The 26,552-nt window shown below is 36.4% G+C and overlaps 13 non-coding genes across 13 annotated transcripts; all 13 read left to right on the plus strand.

Annotated features, from left to right (window-relative positions):
- The first annotated feature begins 3 nt into the window (after positions 1-3).
- On the plus strand, positions 4-167 carry LOC135014582 (U1 spliceosomal RNA). Its single transcript, XR_010213050.1, has one exon. It is a non-coding gene; the product is annotated as a U1 spliceosomal RNA (small nuclear RNA).
- A 152-nt stretch (positions 168-319) lies between these two features.
- On the plus strand, positions 320-482 carry LOC135014583 (U1 spliceosomal RNA). The gene has a single exon (XR_010213051.1). It is a non-coding gene; the product is annotated as a U1 spliceosomal RNA (small nuclear RNA).
- Positions 483-1,153: 671 nt separating this feature from the next.
- Positions 1,154-1,317, plus strand: LOC135014581 (U1 spliceosomal RNA). Its single transcript, XR_010213048.1, has one exon. It is a non-coding gene; the product is annotated as a U1 spliceosomal RNA (small nuclear RNA).
- Positions 1,318-1,469: 152 nt separating this feature from the next.
- Positions 1,470-1,632, plus strand: LOC135014584 (U1 spliceosomal RNA). Its single transcript, XR_010213052.1, has one exon. It is a non-coding gene; the product is annotated as a U1 spliceosomal RNA (small nuclear RNA).
- A 670-nt stretch (positions 1,633-2,302) lies between these two features.
- On the plus strand, positions 2,303-2,466 carry LOC135014580 (U1 spliceosomal RNA). Its single transcript, XR_010213047.1, has one exon. It is a non-coding gene; the product is annotated as a U1 spliceosomal RNA (small nuclear RNA).
- Positions 2,467-5,386: 2,920 nt separating this feature from the next.
- On the plus strand, positions 5,387-5,460 carry TRNAS-ACU (transfer RNA serine (anticodon ACU)). Its single transcript has one exon. It is a non-coding gene; the product is annotated as a tRNA-Ser (tRNA).
- Positions 5,461-7,937: 2,477 nt separating this feature from the next.
- Positions 7,938-8,011, plus strand: TRNAS-ACU (transfer RNA serine (anticodon ACU)). The gene has a single exon. It is a non-coding gene; the product is annotated as a tRNA-Ser (tRNA).
- Positions 8,012-10,275: 2,264 nt separating this feature from the next.
- TRNAS-ACU (transfer RNA serine (anticodon ACU)) lies at positions 10,276-10,349 on the plus strand. Its single transcript has one exon. It is a non-coding gene; the product is annotated as a tRNA-Ser (tRNA).
- A 6,923-nt stretch (positions 10,350-17,272) lies between these two features.
- Positions 17,273-17,346, plus strand: TRNAS-ACU (transfer RNA serine (anticodon ACU)). Its single transcript has one exon. It is a non-coding gene; the product is annotated as a tRNA-Ser (tRNA).
- A 2,262-nt stretch (positions 17,347-19,608) lies between these two features.
- Positions 19,609-19,682, plus strand: TRNAS-ACU (transfer RNA serine (anticodon ACU)). Its single transcript has one exon. It is a non-coding gene; the product is annotated as a tRNA-Ser (tRNA).
- Positions 19,683-23,116: 3,434 nt separating this feature from the next.
- On the plus strand, positions 23,117-23,190 carry TRNAS-ACU (transfer RNA serine (anticodon ACU)). Its single transcript has one exon. It is a non-coding gene; the product is annotated as a tRNA-Ser (tRNA).
- A 1,096-nt stretch (positions 23,191-24,286) lies between these two features.
- On the plus strand, positions 24,287-24,360 carry TRNAS-ACU (transfer RNA serine (anticodon ACU)). The gene has a single exon. It is a non-coding gene; the product is annotated as a tRNA-Ser (tRNA).
- A 1,095-nt stretch (positions 24,361-25,455) lies between these two features.
- Positions 25,456-25,529, plus strand: TRNAS-ACU (transfer RNA serine (anticodon ACU)). The gene has a single exon. It is a non-coding gene; the product is annotated as a tRNA-Ser (tRNA).
- Positions 25,530-26,552: the final 1,023 nt, after the last annotated feature.

Consider the following 26,552-nt stretch of genomic DNA (forward strand, 5'->3'; position numbering starts at 1 on the left):
ATCATACTTATTTTGCATAGGAGATACCATGGTCATGAAGATTGTTCTCCCAGGGTGAGGTTAATTCATTGCATTCTGGGTATGCTGACTCCTATGATTTCCCCAAATGTGGGAAACTCGACTGCATTATTTGTGGTAGTGGGGGACTGTGTTTGTTCTTTCCTCTGGTCAGCTCTGGTAAAAGTCAGATTTATTTGTCTCAGATCTTCCTCTAGCCTTGTTCTTCTTTCGAGAGTTTCCTTGTGCTGCCTCGGTTGGATCTCCTTCACTTGACAGGGGGGTGCCCGAGCAGCGACCCTCCCCAGCTCTATCCCAAATCTTACTTACCTGCCAGGTGAGATACTATGATCATGCAGGTGCTTCTCCCAGGGCAAGGCTCACCCATTGCACTCTGGGTGTGCTGCTCCTGCGATTTTCCCAAATGTGGGAAACTTGACTGCATAATTTGTGTTTCCCCTGGTCGGCTCTCGTATAATTCAGATCTCTTTGTCTCAGGTCTCTCTCCAGCCTAGTTTGCTGTATGTTTCCACTTCTCTTTTCTTGAGCCACTCCCTTCTATGCCCTTGCGCACTATCCTGACTTCTCCCGTCTGCTTAATTTGTGCCTTCCAACGCACAATGCGAACTACAGGTAGTGCTGCAGGGCCCACACCCTTTTACTTGCCTTACAGATCAGCTCTGGAGCTGTTACAGTGCCCAGCTGCTGCAAGAAATCAGCTTGAATGCTTCAGGGGCTGGGGCATAGCCAACATGAGCCCCACACCGAAGGAGGGTGGAGGTGTTTAATGCGAACTAGGGGTCTTCCAAGCGCCGCAAAAGGCTGCCATGCCCTGCACGCCCCTTTTCTCTTTTCATATGCAGACGAGGGTTGAAGCCATCTTTGACCCACTGCTTGGATGACATCACCATATGCAAATCCATCTGCTGCAGGCCTTCCCCCAGGAATGCTTGCACAAGTTGTTGCATTTGGTTTGTTGTTTGGGGGTGCTTCAGTATTAGGCAACCTTCTGCCCTCCCATGTTCATCTGAAAATATGTGTTCTCCCTGGAGTTGTTGTCCCAAGCTGAGAGTTCCCTTGTGCTGCCTCAGTTGAATCTCCTTTACTTGACAGAGATGTGCCTGAGCAGCGGCCCTCCCCAGCCCTATCCCAAATCATACTTATTTTGCATAGGAGATACCATGGTCATGAAGATTGTTCTCCCAGGGTGAGGTTCAGTCATTGCATTCTGGGTATGCTGACCCCTGTGATTTCCCCAAATGTGGGAAACTTGACTGCATTATTTGTGGTAGTGGGGGACTGTGTTTGTGCTTTCCTCTGGTCAGCTCTGGTAAAAGTCAGATTTCTTTGTCTCAGATCTTCCTCTAGCCTTGTTCTTCTTTCGAGAGTTCCCTTGTGCTGCCTCAGTTGGATCTCCTTCACTTGACAGGGGGGTGCCCGAGCAGCGACCCTCCCCAGCTCTAGCCCAACTCCTACTTACCTGCCAGGTGAGATACTATGATCATGAAGGTGCTTCTCCCAGGGCAAGGCTCACCCATTGCACTCTGGGTGTGCTGCTCCTGCGGTTTCCCCAAATGTTGGACACTTGACTGCATAATTTGTGTTTCCCCTGGTCGGCTCTCGTATAATTCAGATCTCTTTGTCTCAGGTCTCTCTCCAGCCTAGTTTGTTGTCTGTTTCCACTTCTCTTTTCTTGAGCCACTCCCTTCTATGCCCTTGCGCACTATCCTGACTTCTCCCGTCTGCTTAATTTGTGCCTTCCAACGCACAATGCGAACTACAGGTAGTGCTGCAGGGCCCACACCCTTTTACTTGCCTTACAGATCAGCTCTGGAGCTGTTACAGTGCCCAGCCGCTGCAAGAAATCAGCTTGAATGCTTCAGGGGCTGGGGCATAGCCAACATGAGCCCCACACCGAAGGAGGGTGGAGGTGTTTAATGCAAACTAGGGGTCTTCCAAGCGCCGCAAAAGGCTGCCATGCCCTGCACGCCCCTTTTCTCTTTTCATATGCAGACGAGGGTTGAAGCCAACTTTGACCCACTGCTTTGATGACATCACCATATGCAAATCCATCTGCTGCAGGCCTTCCCCCAGGAATGCTTGCCTAGTTGTTGCATTTGGTTTGTTGTTTGGGGGTGCTTCAGTATTAGGCAGCCTTCTGCCCTCCCATGTTCATCTGAAAATATGTGTTCTCCCTGCAGTTGTTGTCCCCAGATGAGAGTTCCCTTGTGCTGCCTCAGTTGAATCTCCTTTACTTGACAGAGATGTGCCTGAGCAGCCGCCCTCCCCAGCCCTGTCCCAAATCATACTTATTTTGCATAGGAGATACCATGGTCATGAAGATTGTTCTCCCAGGGTGAGGTTCATTCATTGCATTCTGGGTATGCTGACCCCTGTGATTTCCCCAAATGTGGGAAACTCGACTGCATTATTTGTGATAGTGGGGGACTGTGTTTGTGCTTTCCTCTGGTCAGCTCTGGTAAAAGTCAGATTTCTTTGTCTCAGATCTTCCTCTAGCCTTGTTCTTCTTTCGAGAGTTCCCTTGTGCTGCCTCAGTTGGATCTCCTTCACTTGACAGGGGGGTGCCCGAGCAGCGACCCTCCCCAGCTCTAGCCCAACTCCTACTTACCTGCCAGGTGAGATACTATTAAGTTGATTTTTGAAAGAAAACAATACTGTCAATATACTATTAAAACAAATTAAAATGGTAAAAGGTATTGTACTTTAAGTAAAAATAAAAGAGCTAAAATATCAATCCCAGTTTTGGATTACTTTAATTAACAAAAAAAATGCATATAGCAGAGGATAGTTTCAATCTGCCTACCTCTGGGTTATGGGCCCAGCATGCTTCCATTGCAGTACTCTGCTGCACATGTAAGTGCAAGAGATCCTGAAGCACTCACTCATCATGGGAAAGTACCAATGTGTTTCTTCGTTGGTTGATCTAAGAAACATCTTACAAAAACTCTCCAGATTATTGACTTTCTAAAGTTTTTCTAGGAAACGTTCTAGATGAATGCTTATTAGCCTTTGTCAGTATGCACTTTTGCAAAGTGTCTCTGTTGCGCAATCAGTTAGTGTGTTCGGTTACTAACCAAAAGGTTGATGGTTCAATCCCACCCAGGGATGTAATTGACCTTGTGATCAGGTTTTGGTGATCTTTAAGTAGACAAGTCAAAATTTCAAACCCCCTCTTATGATGTATGGTACCTGGCCTTCTCTGATGTAACCAGAGTTCGTTTTGATTAAATGATTTTATAAAAAACAGCTAGGAAGCACAATTTAGCAGTGGGTTGCAGAGAAAAAAAAATATGCTGGCTGAAAAATCCAATTGAGTGATTGAACAGCTCTTCATTTTCTGGCTTTATTTTAATGCTAACAAATTTGTTCTCTGAAAAGTGTCCACAAAGCCAAGTCTCTGATGAACACCTTTGTAGGGATGGTTTTTCACCTATTACTAAATTAAACTTGCTTCATTGGAAAGGCAGCAAGATGCATCCTCATTTCAATGTCTACTGAAATAATACGGGTTGACACCAGGAAACATTAACGCCAATGCATCCTTGCTGCTTTCTCATGTGGAAGTCTGTTTAATGTGAAAACAAGGTGATATCTAAGTGGCACACAGGTAAGGAATTAAGAAAATCTTTATTTAATGGTGAAGATGTTTCTCACAAAATTGTTGCCCCAATGCATCATTGAAATTCAAGCTGGAAAGATGATTTTAATATATCACTTGTACATTTTGTATTGCTCTTCTGGTGACAATGTAGTTTGTTTTTGTCAATTACCATTTTAATAATAGGGTAAAGAAAATTAAGTGGATTTTTGAAAGAAAACAATACTGTCAATATACTATTAAAACAAATTAAGATGGTAAAAGTTATTGTACTTTAAGTAAAAATAAAAGAGCTAAAATATCAATCCCAGTTTTGGATTACTTTAATAAAAAAAAAATGCATATAGCAGAGGATAGTTTCAATCTGCCTACCTCTGGGTTATGGGCCCAGCATGCTTCCATTGCAGTACTCTGCTGCACATGTAAGTGCAAGAGATCCTGAAGCACTCACTCATCATGGGAAAGTACCAATGTGTTTCTTCGTTGGTTGTTGGAAGAAACATCTTACAAAAACTCTCCAGATTATTGACTTTTTAAAGTTTTTCTAGGAAACGTTTTAGATGAATGCTTATTAGCCTTTGTCAGTATGGACTTTTGCAAAGTGTCTCTGTAGCGCAATCAGTTAGTGTGCACGGCTATTAGCTAAAAGGTTGGTGGTTCAATCCCACCCAGGGACGTAATTGACCTTGTTATCAGATTTTGGTGATCTTTAAGTAGACAAGTCAAAATTTCAAACCCCCTGTTATGGTGTAGGGTACCTGGCCTTCTCTGATGTAATCAGAGTTAGATTTGATTCAGTGATTTTATAAAAACAGCTAGGAAGCACAATTTAGCAGTGGGTTGCAGAGAAAAAGAAATATGCTGGCAAAAAAAAATCCAATTGAGTGATTAAACAGCTCTTAATTTTCTGGCTTTATTTTTATGCTAACAAATTTGTTCTCTGAAAAGTGTCCACAAAGCCAAGTCTCTGATTAACACCTTTGTAAGGATGGTTTTTCACCTATTACTAAATTAAACTTGCTTCATTGGAAAGGCAGCAAGATGCATCCTCATTTCAATGTCTACTGAAATAATACAGGTTGACACCAGGAAACATTAACGCCACTGCATCCTTGCTGCTTTCTCATGTGGAAGTCTGTTTAATGTGAAAACAAGGTGATATCTAATTAGCACACAGGTAAGGAATTAAGAAAATCTTTATTTAAGGGTGAAAATGTTTCTCACAAAATCGTTGCCCCAATGCATCATTGAAATTCAAGCTGGAAAGATGATTTTAATATATCACTTGTACATTTTGTATTGCTCTTCTGGTGACAATGTAGTTTGTTTTTGTCAATTACCATTTTAATAATAGGGTAAAGAAAATTAAGTGGATTTTTGAAAGAAAACAATACTGTCAATATACTATTAAAACAAATTAAGATGGTAAAAGTTATTGTACTTTAAGTAAAAATAAAAGAGCTAAAATATCAATCCCAGTTTTGGATTACTTTAATTAAAAAAAATGCATATAGCAGAGGATAGTTTCAATCTGCCTACCTCTGGGTTATAAGCCCAGCATGCTTCCATTGCAGTACTCTGCTGCACATGTTAGTGCAAGAGATCCTGAAGCACTCACTCATCATGGGAAAGTACCAATGTGTTTCTTCGTTGGTTGATCTAAGAAACATCTTACAAAAACTCTCCAGATTATTGACTTTTTAAAGTTTTTCTAGGAAACGTTCTAGATGAATGCTTATTAGCCTTTGTCAGCATACATTTTTGCAAAGTGTCTCTGTGGTGCAATCAGTTAGTGTGTTTGGCTACTAACCAAAAGGTTGGTGGTTCAATCCCACCCAGGGACGTAATTGACCTTGTGATCATGTTTTGGTGATCTTTAAGTAGACAAGTCAAAATATCAAACCCCCTCTTATGATGTAGGGCATAGGTTCTCAAATTCGGTCCTCAGGACCCCACACAGTGTATGTTTTGCAGGTATCCTCACAGAATCACAAGTGAAATAATTAGCTGCACCTGTGGGCCTTTTAAAATGTGTTAGTGAGCAATTAATACACCTGTACTCCTGCTGGGTTACCTGCAAAACATGCACTGGTAGGGTCCTGAGGACCGAGTTTGAGAACCTGTGATGTAGGGTACCTGGCCTTCTCTGATGTAATCAGAGTTAGATTTGATTCAGTGATTTTATAAAAACAGCTAGGAAGCACAATTTAGCAGTGGGTTGCAGAGAAAAGGAAATATGCTGGCAAAAAAAATCCAATTGAGTGATTAAACAGCTCTTCATTTTCTGGCTTTATTTTTATGCTAACAAATTTGTTCTCTGAAAAGTGTCCACAAAGCCAAGTCTCTGATTAACACCTTTGTAGGGATGGTTTTTTACCTATTACTAAATTAAACTTGCTTCATTGGAAAGGCAGCAAGATGCATCCTCATTTCAATGTCTACTGAAATAATACAGGTTGACACCAGGAAACATTAACACCACTGTATCCTTGCTGCTTTCTCATGTGGAAGTCTGTTTAATGTGAAAACAAGGTGATATCTAATTAGCACACAGGTAAGGAATTAAGAAAATCTTTATTTAAGGGTGAAGATGTTTCTCACAAAATCGTTGCCCCAATGCATCATTGAAATTCAAGCTGGAAAGATGATTTTAATATATCACTTGTACATTTTGTATTGCTCTTCTGGTGACAATGTAGTTTGTTTTTGTCAATTACCATTTTAATAATAGGGTAAAAAAAATTAAGTGGATTTTTGAAAGAAAACAATACTGTCAATATACTATTAAAACAAATTAAAATGGTAAAAGTTATTGTACTTTAAGTAAACATAAAAGAGCTAACATATCAATCCCAGTTTTGGATTACTTTAATTAACAAAAAAAATGCATATAGCAGAGGATAGTTTCAATCTGCCTACCTCTGGGTAATGGGCCCAGCATGCTTCCATTGCAGTACTCTGCTGCACATGTAAGTGCAAGAGATCCTGAAGCACTCATTTATCATGGGAAAGTACCAATGTGTTTCTTCATTGGTTAATGGAAGAAACATCTTACAAAAACTCTCCAGATTATTGACTTTTTAAAGTTTTTCTAGGAAACGTTCTAGATATATGCTTATTAGACTTTGTCAGTATGTACTTTTTGCAAAGTGTCTCTGTGGCGCAATCGGTTAGTGTGTCCGGCTACTAACCAAAAGGTTGGAGGTTCAATCCCAACCAGGGACGTAATTGACCTTGTTATCAGATTTTGGTGATCTTTAAGTAGACAAGTCAAAATTTCAAACCCCCTGTTATGGTGTAGGGTACCTGGCCTTCTCTGATGTAATCAGAGTTAGATTTGATTCAGTGATATTATAAAAACAGCTAGGAAGCACAATTTAGCAGTGGGTTGCAGAGAAAAAGAAATATGCTGGCAAAAAAAATCCAATTGAGTGATTAAACAGCTCTTCATTTTCTGGCTTTATTTTTATGCTAACAAATTTGTTCTCTGAAAAGTGTCCACAAAGCCAAGTCTCTGATTAACACCTTTGTAGGGATGGTTTTTCACCTATTACTAAATTAAACTTGCTTCATTGGAAAGGCAGCAAGATGCATCCTCATTTCAATGTCTACTGAAATAATACAGGTTGACACCAGGAAACATTAACGCCACTGCATCCTTGCTGCTTTCTCATGTGGAAGTCTGTTTAATGTGAAAACAAGGTGATATCTAATTAGCACACAGGTAAGGAATTAAGAAAATCTTTATTTAAGGGTGAAGATGTTTCTCACAAAATCGTTGCCCCAATGCATCATTGAAATTCAAGCTGGAAAGATGATTTTAATATATCACTTGTACATTTTGTATTGCTCTTCTGGTGACAATGTAGTTTGTTTTTGTCAATTACCATTTTAATAATAGGGTAAAGAAAATTAAGTGGATTTTTGAAAGAAAACAATACTGTCAATATACTATTAAAACAAATTAAAATGGTAAAAGTTATTGTACTTTAAGTAAAAATAAAAGAGCAAAAATATCAATCCCAGTTTTGATTACTTAAATTAACAAAAAAAAATGCATATAGCAAAGGATAGTTTCAATCTGCCTACCTCTGGGTTATGGGCCCAGCATGCTTCCATTGCAGTACTCTGCTGCACATGTAAGTGCAAGAGATCCTGAAGCACTCACTCATCATGGGAAAGTACCAATGTGTTTCTTCGTTGGTTGATGGAAGAAACATCTTACAAAAACTATCCAGATTATTGACTTTTTAAAGTTTTTCTAGGAAACGTTCTAGATGTATGCTTATTAGCCTTTGTCAGTATGTACTTTTTACAAAGTGTCTCTGTGGCGCAATCGGTTAGTGTGTCTGGCTACTAACCAAAAGGTTGGTGGTTCAATCCCACCCAGGGACGTAATTGACCTTGTTATCAGATTTTGGTGATCTTTAAGTAGACAAGTCAAAATTTCAAACCCCCTGTTATGGTGTAGGGTACCTGGCCTTCTCTGATGTAATCAGAGTTAGATTTGATTCAGTGATTTTATAAAAACAGATAGGAAGCACAATTTAGCAGTGGTTTGCAGAGAAAAAGAAATATGCTGGCAGAAAAATCCAATTGAGTGATTAAACAGCTCTTCATTTTCTGGCTTTATTTTTATGCTAACAAATTTGTTCTCTGAAAAGTGTCCACAAAGCCAAGTCTCTGATTAACACCTTTGTAGGGATGGTTTTTCACCTATTACTAAATTAAACTTGCTTCATTGGAAAGGCAGCAAGATGCATCCTCATTTCAATTTCTACTGAAATAATACAGGTTGACACCAGGAAACATTAACGCCACTGCATCCTTGCTGCTTTCTCATGTGGAAGTCTGTTTAATGTGAAAACAAGGTGATATCTAATTAGCACACAGGTAAGGAATTAAGAAAATCTTTATTTAAGGGTGAAGATGTTTCTCACAAAATCGTTGCCCCAATGCATCATTGAAATTCAAGCTGGAAAGATGATTTTAATATATCACTTGTACATTTTGTATTGCTCTTCTGGTGACAATGTAGTTTGTTTTTGTCAATTACCATTTTAATAATAGGGTAAAGAAAATTAAGTGGATTTTTGAAAGAAAACAATACTGTCAATATACTATTAAAACAAATTAAAATGGTAAAAGTTATTGTACTTTAAGTAAACATAAAAGAGCTAACATATCAATCCCAGTTTTGATTACTTAAATTAACAAAAAAAAATGCATATAGCAGAGGATAGTTTCAATCTGCCTACCGCTGGGTTATGGGCCCAGCATGCTTCCATTGCTGTACTCTGCTGCACATGTAAGTGCAAGAGATCCTGAAGCACTCACTCATCATGGGAAAGTACCAATGTGTTTCTTCGTTGGTTGATGGAAGAAACATCTTACAAAAACTCTCCAGATTATTGACTTTTTAAAGTTTTTCTAGGAAACGTTTTAGATGAATGCTTATTAGCCTTTGTCAGTATGGACTTTTGCAAAGTGTCTCTGTGGCGCAATCAGTTAGTGTGCACGGCTATTAACCAAAAGGTTGGTGGTTCAATCCCACCCAGGGACGTAATTGACCTTGTTATCAGATTTTGGTGATCTTTAAGTAGACAAGTCAAAATTTCAAAACCCCTGTTCTGGTGTAGGGTACCTGGCCTTCTCTGATGTAATCAGAGTTAGATTTGATTCATTGATTTTATAAAAACAGCTAGGAAGCACAATTTAGCAGTGGGTTGCAGAGAAAAAGAAATATGCTGGCAAAAAAAATCCAATTGAGTGATTAAACAGCTCTTCATTTTCTGGCTTTATTTTTATGCTAACAAATTTGTTCTCTGAAAAGTGTCCACAAAGCCAAGTCTCTGATTAACACCTTTGTAGGGATGGTTTTTCACCTATTACTAAATTAAACTTGCTTCATTGGAAAGGCAGCAAGATGCATCCTCATTTCAATGTCTACTGAAATAATACAGGTTGACACCAGGAAACATTAACGCCACTGCATCCTTGCTGCTTTCTCATGTGGAAGTCTGTTTAATGTGAAAACAAGGTGATATCTAATTAGCACACAGGTAAGGAATTAAGAAAATCTTTATTTAAGGGTGAAGATGTTTCTCACAAAATCGTTGCCCCAATGCATCATTGAAATTCAAGCTGGAAAGATGATTTTAATATATCACTTGTACATTTTGTATTGCTCTTCTGGTGACAATGTAGTTTGTTTTTGTCAATTACCATTTTAATAATAGGGTTAAGAAAATTAAGTGGATTTTTGAAAGAAAACAATACTGTCAATATACTATTAAAACAAATTAAAATGGTAAAAGTTATTGTACTTTAAGTAAAAATAAAAGAGCAAAAATATCAATCCCAGTTTTGATTACTTAAATTAACAAAAAAAAATGCATATAGCAAAGGATAGTTTCAATCTGCCTACCTCTGGGTTATGGGCCCAGCATGCTTCCATTGCAGTACTCTGCTGCACATGTAAGTGCAAGAGATCCTGAAGCACTCACTCATCATGGGAAAGTACCAATGTGTTTCTTCGTTGGTTGATGGAAGAAACATCTTACAAAAACTCTCCAGATTATTGACTTTTTAAAGTTTTTCTAGGAAACGTTCTAGATGTATGCTTATTAGCCTTTGTCAGTATGTACTTTTTGTGAAGTGTCTCTGTGGCGCAATCGGTTAGTGTGTCTGGCTACTAACCAAAAGGTTGGTGGTTCAATCCCACCCAGGGACGTAATTGACCTTGTTATCAGATTTTGGTGATCTTTAAGTAGACAAGTCAAAATTTCAAACCCCCTGTTATGGTGTAGGGTACCTGGCCTTTTCTGATGTAATCAGAGTTAGATTTGATTCAGTGATTTAATAAAAACAGCTAGGAAGCACAATTTAGCAGTGGGTTGCAGAGAAAAAGAAATATGCTGGCAAAAAAAATCCAATTGAGTGATTAAACAGCTCTTCATTTTCTGGCTTTATTTTTATGCTAACAAATTTGTTCTCTGAAAAGTGTCCACAAAGCCAAGTCTCTGATTAACACCTTTGTAGGGATGGTTTTTCACCTATTACTAAATTAAACGCTTCATTGGAAAGGCAGCAAGATGCATCCTCATTTCAATGTCTACTGAAATAATACAGGTTGACACCAGGAAACATTAACGCCACTGCATCCTTGCTGCTTTCTCATGTGGAAGTCTGTTTAATGTGAAAACAAGGTGATATCTAATTAGCACACAGGTAAGGAATTAAGAAAATCTTTATTTAAGGGTGAAGATGTTTCTCACAAAATCGTTGCCCCAATGCATCATTGAAATTCAAGCTGGAAAGATGATTTTAATATATCACTTGTACATTTTGTATTGCTCTTCTGGTGACAATGTAGTTTGTTTTTGTCAATTACCATTTTAATAATAGGGTTAAGAAAATTAAGTGGATTTTTGAAAGAAAACAATACTGTCAATATACTATTAAAACAAATTAAAATGGTAAAAGTTATTGTACTTTAAGTGAAAATAAAAGAGCCAAAATATCAATCCCAGTTTTGGATTACTTTAATTAACAAAAAAAAAATGCATATAGCAGAGGATAGTTTCAATCTGCCTACCGCTGGGTTATGGGCCCAGCATGCTTCCATTGCTGTACTCTGCTGCACATGTAAGTGCAAGAGATCCTGAAGCACTCACTCATCATGGGAAAGTACCAATGTGTTTCTTCGTTGGTTGATGGAAGAAACATCTTACAAAACTCTCCAGATTATTGACTTTTTAAAGTTTTTCTAGGAAACGTTTTAGATGAATGCTTATTAGCCTTTGTCAGTATGTACTTTTTGTGAAGTGTCTCTGTGGCGCAATCGGTTAGTGTGTCCGGCTACTAACCAAAAGGTTGGTGGTTCAATCCCACCCAGGGACGTAATTGACCTTGTTATCAGATTTTGGTGATCTTTAAGTAGACAAGTCAAAATTTCAAACCCCCTGTTATGGTGTAGGGTACCTGGCCTTTTCTGATGTAATCAGAGTTAGATTTGATTCAGTGATTTAATAAAAACAGCTAGGAAGCACAATTTAGCAGTGGGTTGCAGAGAAAAAGAAATATGCTGGCAAAAAAAATCCAATTGAGTGATTAAACAGCTCTTCATTTTCTGGCTTTATTTTTATGCTAACAAATTTGTTCTCTAAAAAGTGTCCACAAAGCCAAGTCTCTGATTAACACCTTTGTAGGGATGGTTTTTCACCTATTACTAAATTAAACGCTTCATTGGAAAGGCAGCAAGATGCATCCTAATTTCAATGTCTACTGAAATAATACAGGTTGACACCAGGAAACATTAACGCCACTGCATCCTTGCTGCTTTCTCATGTGGAAGTCTGTTTAATGTGAAAACAAGGTGATATCTAATTAGCACACAGGTAAGGAATTAAGAAAATCTTTATTTAAGGGTGAAGATGTTTCTCACAAAATCGTTGCCCCAATGCATCATTGAAATTCAAGCTGGAAAGATGATTTTAATATATCACTTGTACATTTTGTATTGCTCTTCTGGTGACAATGTAGTTTGTTTTTGTCAATTACCATTTTAATAATAGGGTTAAGAAAATTAAGTGGATTTTTGAAAGAAAACAATACTGTCAATATACTATTAAAACAAATTAAAATGGTAAAAGTTATTGTACTGTAAGTAAAAATAAAAGAGCCAACATATCAATCCCAGTTTTGGATTACTTTAACAAAAAAAAATGCATATAGCAGAGGATAGTTTCAATCTGCCTACCTCTGGGTTATGTGCCCAGCATGCTTCCATTGCTGTACTCTGCTGCACATGTAAGTGTAATAGATCCTGAAGCACTCACTCATCATGGGAAAGTACCAATGTGTTTCTTCATTGGTTGATGGAAGAAACATCTTACAAAAACTCTCCAGATTATTGACTTTTTAAAGTTTTTCTAGGAAACGTTTTAGATGAATGCTTATTAGCCTTTGCCAGTATGTACTTTTGCAAAGTGTCTCTGTGGCGCAATCAGTTAGTGTGTATGGCTATTAACCAAAAGGTTGGTGGTTCAATCCCACCCAGGGACGTAATTGACCTTGTTATCAGATTTTGGTGATCTTTAAGTAGACAAGTCAAAATTTCAAACCCTCTCTTATGGTGTAGGGTACCTGGCCTTCTCTGATGTAATCAGAGTTAGATTTGATTCAGTGATTTTATAAAAACAGCTAGGAAGCACAATTTAGCAGTGGGTTGCAGAGAAAAATAAATATGCTGGCAAAAAAATCCAATTGAGTGATTAAACAGCTCTTCATTTTCTGCCTTTATTTTTATGCTAACAAATTTGTTCTCTGAAAAGTGTCCACAAAGCCAAGTCTCTGATTAACACCTTTGTAAGGATGGTTTTTCACCTATTACTAAATTAAACTTGCTTCATTGGAAAGGCAGCAAGATGCATCCTCATTTCAATGTCTACTGAAATAATACAGGTTGACACCAGGAAACATTAACGCCACTGCATCCTTGCTGCTTTCTCATGTGGAAGTCTGTTTAATGTGAAAACAAGGTGATATCTAATTAGCACACAGGTAAGGAATTAAGAAAATCTTTATTTAAGGGTGAAAATGTTTCTCACAAAATCGTTGCCCCAATGCATCATTGAAATTCAAGCAGGAAAGATGATTTTAATATATCACTTGTACATTTTGTATTGCTCTTCTGGTGACAATGTAGTTTGTTTTTGTCAATTACCATTTTAATAATAGGGTAAAGAAAATTAAGTGGATTTTTAAATGAAAACAATACTTTCAATATACTATTAAAACAAATTAAAATGGTAAAAGTTATTGTACTTTAATGAAAAATAAAAGAGCAAAAATATCAATCCCAGTTTTGGATTACTTTAATTAACAAAAAAAATGCATATAGCAGAGGATAGTTTTAATCTGCCTACCTCTGGGTTATGGGCCCAGCATGCTTCCATTGCAGTACTCTGCTGCACATGTAAGTGCAAGAGATCCTGAAGCACTCACTCATCATGGGAAAGTACCAATGTGTTTCTTCGTTGGTGGATGGAAGAAACATCTTACAAAAACTCTCCAGATTATTGACTTTTTAAAGTTTTTCTAGGAAACGTTTTAGATGAATGCTTATTAGCCTTTGTCAGTATGTACTTTTGCAAAGTGTCTCTGTGGCGCAATCAGTTAGTGTGTACGGCTATAAACCAAAAGGTTGGAGGCTCAATCCCACCCAGGGTCGTAATTGACCTTGTTATCAGATTTTGGTGATCTTTAAGTAGACAAGTCAAAATTTCAAATCCCCTCTTATGGTGTAGGGTACCTGGCCTTCTCTGATGTAATCAGAGTTAGATTTGATTCAGTGATTTTATAAAAACAGCTAGGAAGCACAATTTAGCAGTGGGTTGCAGAGAAAAAGAAATATGCTGGCAGAAAAATCCAATTGAGTGATTAAACAGCTCTTCATTTTCTGCCTTTATTTTTATGCTAACAAATTTGTTCTCTGAAAAGTGTCCACAAAGCCAAGTCTCTGATTAACACCTTTGTAGGGATGGTTTTTCACCTATTACTAAATTAAACTTGCTTCATTGGAAAGGCAGCAAGATGCATCCTCATTTCAATGTCTACTGAAATAATACAGGTTGACACCAGGAAACATTAACGCCACTGCATCCTTGCTGCTTTCTCATGTAGAAGTCTGTTTAATGTGAAAACAAGGTGATATCTAATTAGCACACAGGTAAGGAATTAAGAAAATCTTTATTTAAGGGTGAAGATGTTTCTCACAAAATCGTTGCCCCAATGCATCATTGAAATTCAAGCAGGAAAGATGATTTTAATATATCACTTGTACATTTTGTATTGCTCTTCTGGTGACAATGTAGTTTGTTTTTGTCAATTACCATTTTAATAATAGGGTAAAGAAAATTAAGTGGATTTTTAAATGAAAACAATACTTTCAATATACTATTAAAACAAATTAAAATGGTAAAAGTTATTGTACTTTAAGTAAACATAAAATAGCTAACATATCAATCCCAGTTTTGGATTACTTTAATTGACAAAAAAAATGCATATAGCAGAGGATAGTTTCAATCTGCCTACCTCTGGGTAATGGGCCCAGCATGCTTCCATTGCAGTACTCTGCTGCACATGTAAGTGCAAGAGATCCTGAAGCACTCACTCATCATGGGAAAGTACCAATGTATTTCTTCGTTGGTTGATGGAAGAAACATCTTACAAAAACTCTCCAGATTATTGACTTTTTAAAGTTTTTCTAGGAAACGTTTTAGATGAATGCTTATTAGCCTTTGTCAGTATGGACTTTTGCAAAGTGTCTCTGTGGCGCAATCATTTAGTGTGAACGGCGATTAACCAAAAGGTTGGTGGTTCAATCCCACCCAGGGACGTAATTGACCTTGTTATCAGATTTTGGTGATCTTTAAGCAGACAAGTCAAAATTTCAAATCCCCCTGTTCTGGTGTAGGGTACCTGGCCTTCTCTGATGTAATCAGAGTTAGATTTGATTCAGTGATTTTATAAAAACAGCTAGGAAGCACAATTTAGCAGTGGGTTGCAGAGAAAAAGAAATATGCTGGCAAAAAAAATCAAATTGAGTGATTAAACAGCTCTTAATTTTCTGGCTTTATTTTTATGCTAACAAATTTGTTCTCTGAAAAGTGTCCACAAAGCCAAGTCTCTGATTAACACCTTTGTAAGGATGGTTTTTAACCTATTACTAAATTAAACTTGCTTCATTGGAAAGGCAGCAAGATGCATCCTCATTTCAATGTCTACTGAAATAATACAGGTTGACACCAGGAAACATTAACGCCACTGCATCCTTGCTGCTTTCTCATGTGGAAGTCTGTTTAATGTGAAAACAAGGTGATATCTAATTAGCACACAGGTAAGGAATTAAGAAAATCTTTATTTAAGGGTGAAGATGTTTCTCACAAAATCGTTGCCCCAATGCATCATTGAAATTCAAGCTGGAAATATGATTTTAATATATCACTTGTACATTTTGTATTGCTCTTCTGGTGACAATGTAGTTTGTTTTTGTCAATTACCATTTTAATAATAGGGTAAAGAAAATTAAATGGATTTTTGAAAGAAAGCAATACTGTCAATATACTATTAAAACAAATTAAAATGGTAAAAGTTATTGTACTTTAAGTAAAAATAAAAGAGCCAACATATCAATCCCAGTTTTGGATTACTTTAACAAAAAAAAATGCATATAGCAGAGGATAGTTTCAATCTGCCTACCTCTGGGTTATGTGCCCAGCATGCTTCCATTGCTGTACTCTGCTGCACATGTAAGTGTAATAGATCCTGAAGCACTCACTCATCATGGGAAAGTACCAATGTGTTTCTTCATTGGTTGATGGAAGAAACATCTTACAAAAACTCTCCAGATTATTGACTTTTTAAAGTTTTTCTAGGAAACGTTTTAGATGAATGCTTATTAGACTTTGTCAGTATGGACTTTTGCAAAGTGTCTTTGTGGCTAAAGTGTTTGGCTATAAACCAAAAGGTTGGTGGCTCAATCCCACCCAGGGACGTAATTGACCTTGTTATCAGATTTTGGTGATCTTTAAGTAGACAAGTCAAAATTTCAAATCCCCTCTTATGGTGTAGGGTACCTGGCCTTCTCTGATGTAATCAGAGTTAGATTTGATTCAGTGATTTTATAAAAACAGCTAGGAAGCACAATTTAGCAGTGGGTTGCAGAGAAAAAGAAATATGCTGGCAGAAAAATCCAATTGAGTGATTAAACAGCTCTTCATTTTCTGCCTTTATTTTTATGCTAACAAATTTGTTCTCTGAAAAGTGTCCACAAAGCCAAGTCTCTGATTAACACCTTTGTAGGGATGGTTTTTCACCTATTACTAAATTAAACTTGCTTCATTGGAAAGGCAGCAAGATGCATCCTCATTTCAATGTCTACTGAAATAATACAGGTTGACACCAGGAAACATTAACGCCACTGCATCCTTGCTGCTTTCTCATGTAGAAGTCTGTTTAATGTGAAAACAAGGTGATATCTAATTAGCACACAGGTAAGGAATTAAGAAAATCTTTATTTAAGGGTGAAGATGTTTCTCACAAAATCGTTGCCCCAATGCATCATTGAAATTCAAGCTGGAAAGATGATTTTAATATATCACTTGTACATTTTGTATTGCTCTTCTGGTGACAATGTAGTTTGTTTTTGTCAATTACCATTTTAATAATAGGGTAAAGAAAATTAAGTGGATTTTTGAAAGAAAACAATACTGTCAATATACTATTAAAACAAATTAAAATGGTAAAAGTTATTGTACTTTAAGTAAACATAAAATAGCTAACATATCAATCCCAGTTTTGGATTACTTTAATTAACAAAAAAAAATGCATATAGCAGAGGATAGTTTCAATCTGCCTACCTCTGGGTAATGGGCCCAGCATGCTTCCATTGCAGTACTCTGCTGCACATGTAAGTGCAAGAGATCCTGAAGCACTCACTCATCATGGGAAAGTACCAATGTGTTTCTTCGTTGGTTGATATAAGAAAATTCTTACAAAAACTCTCCAGATTATTGACTTTTTAAAGTTTTTCTAGGAAACGTTCTAGATGAATGCTTATTAGCCTTTGTCAGTATGTACTTTTTGCAAAGTGTCTCTGTGGCGCAATTGGTTAGTGTGTCTGGCTACTAACCAAAAGGTTGGTGGTTCAATCCCACCCAGGGACATAATTGACCTTGTGATCAGGTTTTGGTGATATTTAAGTAGACAAGTCAAAATTTCAAACCCCCTCTTATGGTGTAGGGTACCAGGCCTTCTCTGATGTAATCAGAGTTAGATTTGATTCAGTGATTTTATAAAAACAGCTAGGAAGCACAATTTAGCAGTGGGTTGCAGAGAAAAAGAAATATTCTGGCAAAAAAATCCAATTGAGTGATTAAACAGCTCTTCATTTTCTGGCTTTATTTTTATGCTAACAAATTTGTTCTCTGAAAAGTGTCCACAAAGCCAAGTCTCTGATTAACACCTTTGTAGGGATGGTTTTTCACCTATTACTAAATTAAACTTGCTTCATTGGAAAGGCAGCAAGATGCATCCTCATTTCAATGTCTACTGAAATAATACAGGTTGACACCAGGAAACATTAACGCCACTGCATCCTTGCTGCTTTCTCATGTAGAAGTCTGTTTAATGTGAAAACAAGGTGATATCTAATTAGCACACAGGTTAGGAATTAAGAAAATCTTTATTTAAGGGTGAAGATGTTTCTCACAAAATTGTTGCCCAAATGCATCATTGAAATTCAAGCTGGAAAGATGATTTTAATATATCACTTGTACATTTTGTATTGCTCTTCTGGTGACAATGTAGTTTGTTTTTGTCAATTACCCTTTTAATAATAGGGTAAAGAAAATTAAGTGGATTTTTTAAAGAAAACTATACTGTCAATATACTATTAAAACAAATTAAAATGGTAAAAGTTATTGTACTTTAAGTAAAAATAAAAGAGCAAAAATATCAATCCCAGTTTTGATTACTTAAATTAACAAAAAAAATGCATATAGCAAAGGATAGTTTCAATCTGCCTACCTCTGGGTTATGGGCCCAGCATGCTTCCATTGCAGTACTCTGCTGCACATGTAAGTGCAAGAGATCCTGAAGCACTCACTCATCATGGGAAAGTACCAATGTGTTTCTTCGTTGGTTGATGGAAGAAACATCTTACAAAAACTCTCCAGATTATTGACTTTTTAAAGTTTTTCTAGGAAACGTTTTAGATGAATGCTTATTAGCCTTTGTCAGTATGGACTTTTGCAAAGTGTCTCTGTGGCACAATCATTTAGTGTGCACGGCGATTAACCAAAAGGTTGGTGGTTCAATCCCACCCAGGGACGTAATTGACCTTGTTATCAGATTTTGGTGATCTTTAAGTAGACAAGTCAAAATTTCAAATCCCCCTGTTCTGGTGTAGGGTACCTGGCCTTCTCTGATGTAATCAGAGTTAGATTTGATTCAGTGATTTTATAAAAACAGCTAGGAAGCACAATTTAGCAGTGGGTTGCAGAGAAAAAGAAATATGCTGGCAAAAAAAAATCAAATTGAGTGATTAAACAGCTCTTAATTTTCTGGCTTTATTTTTATGCTAACAAATTTGTTCTCTGAAAAGTGTCCACAAAGCCAAGTCTCTGATTAACACCTTTGTAAGGATGGTTTTTAACCTATTACTAAATTAAACTTGCTTCATTGGAAAGGCAGCAAGATGCATCCTCATTTCAATGTCTACTAAAATAATACAGGTTGACACCAGGAAACATTAACGCCACTGCATCCTTGCTGCTTTCTCATGTGGAAGTCTGTTTAATGTGAAAACAAGGTGATATCTAATTAGCACACAGGTAAGGAATTAAGAAAATCTTTATTTAAGGGTGAAAATGTTTCTCACAAAATCGTTGCCCCAATGCATCATTGAAATTCAAGCTGGAAAGATGATTTTAATATATCACTTGTACATTTTGTATTGCTCTTCTGGTGACAATGTAGTTTGTTTTTGTCAATTACCATTTTAATAATAGGGTAAGGAAAATTAAGTGGATTTTTGAAAGAAAACAATACTGTCAATATACTATTAAAACAAATTAAAATGGTAAAAGTTATTGTACTGTAATTAAAAATAAAAGAGCCAACATATCAATCCCAGTTTTGGATTACTTTAACAAAAAAAAATGCATATAGCAGAGGATAGTTTCAATCTGCCTACCTCTGGGTTATGTGCCCAGCATGCTTCCATTGCTGTACTCTGCTGCACATGTAAGTGTAATAGATCCTGAAGCACTCACTCATCATGGGAAAGTACCAATGTGTTTCTTCGTTGGTTGATGGAAGAAACATCTTACAAAAACTCTCCAGATTATTGACTTTTTAAAGTTTTTCTAGGAAACGTTCCAGATGTATGCTTATTAGCCTTTGTCAGTATGAACTTTTTACAAAGTGTCTCTGTGGCGCAATCGGTTAGTGTGTCTGGCTACTAACCGAAAGGTTGGTGGTTCAATCCCACCCAGGGACGTAATTGACCTTATTATCAGATTTTGGTGATCTTTAAGTAGACAAGTCAAAATTTCAAACCCCCCGTTATGGTGTAGGGTACCTGGCCTTCTCTGATGTAATCAGAGTTAGATTTGATTCAGTGATTTTATAAAAACAGATAGGAAGCACAATTTAGCAGTGGGTTGCAGAGAAAAAGAAATATGCTGGCAAAAAAAATCCAATTGAGTGATTAAACAGCTCTTCATTTTCTGGCTTTATTTTTATGCTAACAAATTTGTTCTCTGAAAAGTGTCCACAAAGCCAAGTCTCTGATTAACACCTTTGTAGGGATGGTTTTTCACCTATTACTAAATTAAACTTGCTTCATTGGAAAGGCAGCAAGATGCATCCTCATTTCAATTTCTACTGAAATAATACAGGTTGACACCAGGAAACATTAACGCCACTGCATCCTTGCTGCTTTCTCATGTGGAAGTCTGTTTAATGTGAAAACAAGGTGATATCTAATTAGCACACAGGTAAGGAATTAAGAAAATCTTTATTTAAGGGTGAAGATGTTTCTCACAAAATCGTTGCCCCAATGCATCATTGAAATTCAAGCTGGAAAGATGATTTTAATATATCACTTGTACATTTTGTATTGCTCTTCTGGTGACAATGTAGTTTGTTTTTGTCAATTACCCTTTTAATAATAGGGTAAAGAAAATTAAGTGGATTTTTTAAAGAAAACTATACTGTCAATATACTATTCAAACAAATTAAAATGGTAAAAGTTATTGTACTTCAAGTAAAAATAAAAGAGCAAAAATATCAATCCCAGTTTTGATTACTTAAATTAACAAAAAAAATGCATATAGCAAAGGATAGTTTCAATCTGCCTACCTCTGGGTTATGGGCCCAGCATGCTTCCATTGCAGTACTCTGCTGCACATGTAAGTGCAAGAGATCCTGAAGCACTCACTCATCATGGGAAAGTACCAATGTGTTTCTTCGTTGGTTGATGGAAGAAACATTTTACAAAAACTCTCCAGATTATTGACTTTTTAAAGTTTTTCTAGGAAACGTTCTAGATGTATGCTTATTAGCCTTTGTCAGAATGCATTTTTAGCGAAGTGTCTCTGTGGCGCAATCGGTTAGTGTATCCGGCTACTAACCAAAAGGTTGGTGGTTCAATCCCACCCAGGGACGTAATTGACCTTGTTATCAGATTTTGGTGATCTTGAAGTAGACAAGTCAAAATTTCAAACCCCCTGTTATGGTGTAGGGTACCTGGCCTTTTCTGATGTAATCAGAGTTAGATTTGATTCAGTGATTTAATAAAAACAGCTAGGAAGCACAATTTAGCAGTGGGTTGCAGAGAAAAAGAAATATGCTGGCAAAAAAAATCCAATTGAGTGATTAAACAGCTCTTCATTTTCTGGCTTTATTTTTATGCTAACAAATTTGTTCTCTGAAAAGTGTCCACAAAGCCAAGTCTCTGATTAACACCTTTGTAGGGATGGTTTTTCACCTATTACTAAATTAAACTTGCTTCATTGGAAAGGCAGCAAGATGCATCCTCATTTCAATGTCTACTGAAATAATACAGGTTGACACCAGGAAACATTAACGCCACTGCATCCTTGCTGCTTTCTCATGTAGAAGTCTGTTTAATGTGAAAACAAGGTGATATCTAATTAGCACACAGGTAAGGAATTAAGAAAATCTTTATTTAAGGGTGAAGATGTTTCTCACAAAATCGTTGCCCCAATGCATCATTGAAATTCAAGCTGGAAAGATGATTTTAATATATCACTTGTACATTTTGTATTGCTCTTCTGGTGACAATGTAGTTTGTTTTTGTCAATTACCCTTTTAATAATAGGGTAAAGAAAATTAAGTGGATTTTTTAAAGAAAACTATACTGTCAATATACTATTAAAACAAATTAAAATGGTAAAAGTTATTGTACTTTAAGTAAAAATAAAAGAGCAAAAATATCAATCCCAGTTTTGATTACTTAAATTAACAAAAAAAAATGCATATAGCAAAGGATAGTTTCAATCTGCCTACCTCTGGGTTATGGGCCCAGCATGCTTCCATTGCAGTACTCTGCTGCACATGTAAGTGCAAGAGATCCTGAAGCACTCACTCATCATGGGAAAGTACCAATGTGTTTCTTCGTTGGTTGATGGAAGAAACATCTTACAAAAACTCTCCAGATTATTGACTTTTTAAAGTTTTTCTAGGAAACGTTCTAGATGTATGCTTATTAGCCTTTGTCAGAATGCATTTTTAGCGAAGTGTCTCTGTGGCGCAATCGGTTAGTGTATCCGGCTACTAACCAAAAGGTTGGTGGTTCAATCCCACCCAGGGACGTAATTGACCTTGTTATCAGATTTTGGTGATCTTGAAGTAGACAAGTCAAAATTTCAAACCCCCTGTTATGGTGTAGGGTACCTGGCCTTTTCTGATGTAATCAGAGTTAGATTTGATTCAGTGATTTAATAAAAACAGCTAGGAAGCACAATTTAGCAGTGGGTTGCAGAGAAAAAGAAATATGCTGGCAAAAAAAATCCAATTGAGTGATTAAACAGCTCTTCATTTTCTGGCTTTATTTTTATGCTAACAAATTTGTTCTCTGAAAAGTGTCCACAAAGCCAAGTCTCTGATTAACACCTTTGTAGGGATGGTTTTTCACCTATTACTAAATTAAACTTGCTTCATTGGAAAGGCAGCAAGATGCATCCTCATTTCAATGTCTACTGAAATAATACAGGTTGACACCAGGAAACATTAACGCCACTGCATCCTTGCTGCTTTCTCATGTAGAAGTCTGTTTAATGTGAAAACAAGGTGATATCTAATTAGCACACAGGTAAGGAATTAAGAAAATCTTTATTTAAGGGTGAAGATGTTTCTCACAAAATCGTTGCCCCAATGCATCATTGAAATTCAAGCTGGAAAGATGATTTTAATATATCACTTGTACATTTTGTATTGCTCTTCTGGTGACAATGTAGTTTGTTTTTGTCAATTACCCTTTTAATAATAGGGTAAAGAAAATTAAGTGGATTTTTAAAAGAAAACTATACTGTCAATATACTTTTAAAACAAATTAAAATGGTAAAAGTTATTGTACTTTAAGTAAAAATAAAAGAGCAAAAATATCAATCCCAGTTTTGATTACTTAAATTAACAAAAAAAATGCATATAGCAAAGGATAGTTTCAATCTGCCTACCTCTGGGTTATGGGCCCAGCATGCTTCCATTGCAGTACTCTGCTGCACATGTAAGTGCAAGAGATCCTGAAGCACTCACTCATCATGGGAAAGTACCAATGTGTTTCTTCGTTGGTTGATGGAAGAAACATCTTACAAAAACTCTCCAGATTATTGACTTTTTAAAGTTTTTCTAGGAAACGTTCTAGATGTATGCTTATTAGCCTTTGTCAGTATGTACTTTTTACAAAGTGTCTCTGTGGCGCAATCGGTTAGTGTGTCTGGCTACTAACCAAAAGGTTGGTGGTTCAATCCCACCCAGGGATGTAATTGACCTTGTTATCAGATTTTGGTGATCTTTAAGTAGACAAGTCAAAATTTCAAACCCCCTGTTATGGTGTAGGGTACCTGGCCTTCTCTGATGTAATCAGAGTTAGATTTGATTCAGTGATTTTATAAAAACAGCTAGGAAGCACAATTTAGCAGTGGGTTGCAGAGAAAAAGAAATATGCTGGCAAAAAAAATCCAATTGAGTGATTAAACAGCTCTTCATTTTCTGGCTTTATTTTTATGCTAACAAATTTGTTCTTTGAAAAGTGTCCACAAAGCCAAGTCTCTGATTAACACCTTTGTAGGGATGGTTTTTCACCTATTACTAAATTAAACTTGCTTCATTGGAAAGGCAGCAAGATGCATCCTCATTTCAATGTCTACTGAAATAATACAGGTTGACACCAGGAAACATTATTGCCACTGCATCCTTGCTGCTTTCTCATGTAGAAGTCTGTTTAATGTGAAAACAAGGTGATATCTAATTAGCACACAGGTTAGGAATTAAGAAAATCTTTTTTTAAGGGTGAAGATGTTTCTCATAAAATTGTTGCCCCAATGCATCATTGAAATTCAAGCTGGAAAGATGATTTTAATATATCACTTGTACATTTTGTATTGCTCTTCTGGTGACAATGTAGTTTGTTTTTGTCAATTACCCTTTTAATAATAGGGTAAAGAAAATTAAGTGGATTTTTTAAAGAAAACTATACTGTCAATATACTATTAAAACAAATTAAAATGGTAAAAGTTATTGTACTTTAAGTAAAAATAAAAGAGCAAAAATATCAATCCCAGTTTTGATTACTTAAATTAACAAAAAAAAATGCATATAGCAAAGGATAGTTTCAATCTGCCTACCTCTGGGTTATGGGCCCAGCATGCTTCCATTGCAGTACTCTGCTGCACATGTAAGTGCAAGAGATCCTGAAACACTCACTCATCATGGGAAAGTACCAATGTGTTTCTTCGTTGGTTGATGGAAGAAACATCTTACAAAAACTCTCCAGATTATTGACTTTTTAAAGTTTTTCTAGGAAACGTTCTAGATGTATGCTTATTAGCCTTTGTCAGTATGTACTTTTTGCAAAGTGTCTCTGTGGCGCAATCGGTTAGTGTGTCTGGCTACTAACCAAAAGGTTGGTGGTTCAATCCCACCCAGGGATGTAATTGACCTTGTTATCAGATTTTGGTGATCTTTAAGTAGACAAGTCAAAATTTCAAACCCCCTGTTATGGTGTAGGGTACCTGGCCTTCTCTGATGTAATCAGAGTTAGATTTGATTCAGTGATTTTATAAAAACAGCTAGGAAGCACAATTTAGCAGTGGGTTGCAGAGAAAAAGAAATATGCTGGCAAAAAAATCCAATTGAGTGATGAAACAGCTCTTCATTTTCTGGCTTTATTTTTATGCTAACAAATTTGTTCTCTGAAAAGTGTCCACAAAGCCAAGTCTCTGATTAACACCTTTGTAGGGATGGTTTTTCACCTATTACTAAATTAAACTTGCTTCATTGGAAAGGCAGCAAGATGCATCCTCATTTCAATGTCTACTGAAATAATACAGGTTGACACCAGGAAACATTAACGCCACTGCATCCTTGCTGCTTTCTCATGTAGAAGTCTGTTTAATGTGAAAACAAGGTGATATCTAATTAGCACACAGGTAAGGAATTAAGAAAATCTTTATTTAAGGGTGAAGATGTTTCTCACAAAATCGTTGCCCCAATGCATCATTGAAATTCAAGCTGGAAAGATGATTTTAATATATCACTTGTACATTTTGTATTGCTCTTCTGGTGACAATGTAGTTTGTTTTTGTCAATTACCCTTTTAATAATAGGGTAAAGAAAATTAAGTGGATTTTTTAAAGAAAACTATACTGTCAATATACTATTAAAACAAATTAAAATGGTAAAAGTTATTGTACTTTAAGTAAAAATAAAAGAGCAAAAATATCAATCCCAGTTTTGATTACTTAAATTAACAAAAAAAAATGCATATAGCAAAGGATAGTTTCAATCTGCCTACCTCTGGGTTATGGGCCCAGCATGCTTCCATTGCAGTACTCTGCTGCACATGTAAGTGCAAGAGATCCTGAAGCACTCACTCATCATGGGAAAGTACCAATGTGTTTCTTCGTTGGTTGATGGAAGAAACATCTTACAAAAACTCTCCAGATTATTGACTTTTTAAAGTTTTTCTAGGAAACGTTCTAGATGTATGCTTATTAGCCTTTGTCAGTATGTACTTTTTGCAAAGTGTCTCTGTGGCGCAATCGGTTAGTGTGTCTGGCTACTAACCAAAAGGTTGGTGGTTCAATCCCACCCAGGGATGTAATTGACCTTGTTATCAGATTTTGGTGATCTTTAAGTAGACAAGTCAAAATTTCAAACCCCCTGTTATGGTGTAGGGTACCTGGCCTTCTCTGATGTAATCAGAGTTAGATTTGATTCATTGATTTTATAAAAACAGCTAGGAAGCACAATTTAGCAGTGGGTTGCAGAGAAAAAGAAATATGCTGGCAAAAAAATCCAATTGAGTGATGAAACAGCTCTTCATTTTCTGGCTTTATTTTTATGCTAACAAATTTGTTCTCTGAAAAGTGTCCACAAAGCCAAGTCTCTGATTAACACCTTTGTAGGGATGGTTTTTCACCTATTACTAAATTAAACTTGCTTCATTGGAAAGGCAGCAAGATGCATCCTCATTTCAATGTCTACTGAAATAATACAGGTTGACACCAGGAAACATTAACGCCACTGCATCCTTGCTGCTTTCTCATGTAGAAGTCTGTTTAATGTGAAAACAAGGTGATATCTAATTAGCACACAGGTAAGGAATTAAGAAAATCTTTATTTAAGGGTGAAGATGTTTCTCACAAAATCGTTGCCCCAATGCATCATTGAAATTCAAGCTGGAAAGATGATTTTAATATATCACTTGTACATTTTGTATTGCTCTTCTGGTGACAATATAGTTTGTTTTTGTCAATTACCCTTTTAATAATAGGGTAAAGAAAATTAAGTGGATTTTTTAAAGAAAACTATACTGTCAATATACTATTAAAACAAATTAAAATGGTAAAAGTTATTGTACTTTAAGTAAAAATAAAAGAGCAAAAATATCAATCCCAGTTTTGATTACTTAAATTAACAAAAAAAATGCATATAGCAAAGGATAGTTTCAATCTGCCTACCTCTGGGTTATGGGCCCTGTATGCTTCCATTGCAGTACTCTGCTGCACATGTAAGTGCAAGAGATCCTGAAGCACTCACTCATCATGGGAAAGTACCAATGTGTTTCTTCATTGGTTGATGGAAGAAACATCTTACAAAAACTCTCCAGATTATTGACTTT

The sequence above is a fragment of the Pseudophryne corroboree genome, unplaced genomic scaffold (genome assembly GCF_028390025.1).
Source record: "Pseudophryne corroboree isolate aPseCor3 unplaced genomic scaffold, aPseCor3.hap2 scaffold_2817, whole genome shotgun sequence".
NCBI lineage: Eukaryota > Metazoa > Chordata > Amphibia > Anura > Myobatrachidae > Pseudophryne > Pseudophryne corroboree.